Source organism: Anopheles aquasalis (genome assembly GCF_943734665.1).
Source record: "Anopheles aquasalis chromosome X unlocalized genomic scaffold, idAnoAquaMG_Q_19 X_unloc_19, whole genome shotgun sequence".
Taxonomy (NCBI): domain Eukaryota; kingdom Metazoa; phylum Arthropoda; class Insecta; order Diptera; family Culicidae; genus Anopheles; species Anopheles aquasalis.
The window spans coordinates 7,410-10,000 of record NW_026060659.1 but is presented as its reverse complement, the minus strand read 5'-3'; positions in this window follow the sequence as shown (position 1 = coordinate 10,000).

The following is a 2,591-nucleotide window of genomic DNA, read 5'->3' as shown; positions in this document are numbered from 1 at the left end:
TTAGGGTATCGTTTGCCTCACTTTTCGCCATCCTTTGACCACACTTTGGCGTTTGCTCGTGCTCTTGGTCCATCTTATGGATGTTTTGGGTGCACCAGGCCCAAGTTAGGGTATCGTTTGCCTCACTTTTCGCCATCCTTTGACCATACTTTGGCGTTTGCTCGTGCTCTTGGTCCATCTTATGGATGTTTTGGGTGCACCAGGCCCAAGTTAGGGTATCGTTTGCCTCACTTTTCGCCATCCTTTGACCACACTTTGGCGTATGCTCGTGCTCGTGGTCCATCTTATGGATGTTTTGGGTGCACCAGGCCCAAGTTAGGGTATCGTTTGCCTCACTTTTCGCCATCCTTTGACCACACTTTGGCGTATGCTCGTGCTCGTGGTCCATCTTATGGATGTTTTGGGTGCACCAGGCCCAAGTTAGGGTATCGTTTGCCTCACTTTTCGCCATCCTTTGACCACACTTTGGCGTTTGCTCGTGCTCTTGGTCCATCTTATGGATGTTTTGGGTGCACCAGGCCCAAGTTAGGGTATCGTTTGCCTCACTTTTCGCCATCCTTTGACCACACTTTGGCGTATGCTCGTGCTCGTGGTCCATCTTATGGATGTTTTGGGTGCACCAGGCCCAAGTTAGGGTATCGTTTGCCTCACTTTTCGCCATCCTTTGACCATACTTTGGCGTTTGCTCGTGCTCTTGGTCCATCTTATGGATGTTTTGGGTGCACCAGGCCCAAGTTAGGGTATCGTTTGCCTCACTTTTCGCCATCCTTTGACCACACTTTGGCGTATGCTCGTGCTCGTGGTCCATCTTATGGATGTTTTGGGTGCACCAGGCCCAAGTTAGGGTATCGTTTGCCTCACTTTTCGCCATCCTTTGACCATACTTTGGCGTTTGCTCGTGCTCTTGGTCCATCTTATGGATGTTTTGGGTGCACCAGGCCCAAGTTAGGGTATCGTTTGCCTCACTTTTCGCCATCCTTTGACCATACTTTGGCGTTTGCTCGTGCTCTTGGTCCATCTTATGGATGTTTTGGGTGCACCAGGCCCAAGTTAGGGTATCGTTTGCCTCACTTTTCGCCATCCTTTGACCACACTTTGGCGTTTGCTCGTGCTCTTGGTCCATCTTATGGATGTTTTGGGTGCACCAGGCCCAAGTTAGGGTATCGTTTGCCTCACTTTTCGCCATCCTTTGACCACACTTTGGCGTTTGCTCGTGCTCTTGGTCCATCTTATGGATGTTTTGGGTGCACCAGGCCCAAGTTAGGGTATCGTTTGCCTCACTTTTCGCCATCCTTTGACCATACTTTGGCGTTTGCTCGTGCTCTTGGTCCATCTTATGGATGTTTTGGGTGCACCAGGCCCAAGTTAGGGTATCGTTTGCCTCACTTTTCGCCATCCTTTGACCACACTTTGGCGTTTGCTCGTGCTCTTGGTCCATCTTATGGATGTTTTGGGTGCACCAGGCCCAAGTTAGGGTATCGTTTGCCTCACTTTTCGCCATCCTTTGACCACACTTTGGCGTTTGCTCGTGCTCTTGGTCCATCTTATGGATGTTTTGGGTGCACCAGGCCCAAGTTAGGGTATCGTTTGCCTCACTTTTCGCCATCCTTTGACCACACTTTGGCGTTTGCTCGTGCTCTTGGTCCATCTTATGGATGTTTTGGGTGCACCAGGCCCAAGTTAGGGTATCGTTTGCCTCACTTTTCGCCATCCTTTGACCATACTTTGGCGTTTGCTCGTGCTCTTGGTCCATCTTATGGATGTTTTGGGTGCACCAGGCCCAAGTTAGGGTATCGTTTGCCTCACTTTTCGCCATCCTTTGACCACACTTTGGCGTATGCTCGTGCTCGTGGTCCATCTTATGGATGTTTTGGGTGCACCAGGCCCAAGTTAGGGTATCGTTTGCCTCACTTTTCGCCATCCTTTGACCACACTTTGGCGTATGCTCGTGCTCGTGGTCCATCTTATGGATGTTTTGGGTGCACCAGGCCCAAGTTAGGGTATCGTTTGCCTCACTTTTCGCCATCCTTTGACCACACTTTGGCGTATGCTCGTGCTCGTGGTCCATCTTATGGATGTTTTGGGTGCACCAGGCCCAAGTTAGGGTATCGTTTGCCTCACTTTTCGCCATCCTTTGACCACACTTTGGCGTATGCTCGTGCTCGTGGTCCATCTTATGGATGTTTTGGGTGCACCAGGCCCAAGTTAGGGTATCGTTTGCCTCACTTTTCGCCATCCTTTGACCATACTTTGGCGTTTGCTCGTGCTCTTGGTCCATCTTATGGATGTTTTGGGTGCACCAGGCCCAAGTTAGGGTATCGTTTGCCTCACTTTTCGCCATCCTTTGACCACACTTTGGCGTATGCTCGTGCTCGTGGTCCATCTTATGGATGTTTTGGGTGCACCAGGCCCAAGTTAGGGTATCGTTTGCCTCACTTTTCGCCATCCTTTGACCACACTTTGGCGTTTGCTCGTGCTCTTGGTCCATCTTATGGATGTTTTGGGTGCACCAGGCCCAAGTTAGGGTATCGTTTGCCTCACTTTTCGCCATCCTTTGACCACACTTTGGCGTTTGCTCGTGCTCTTGGTCC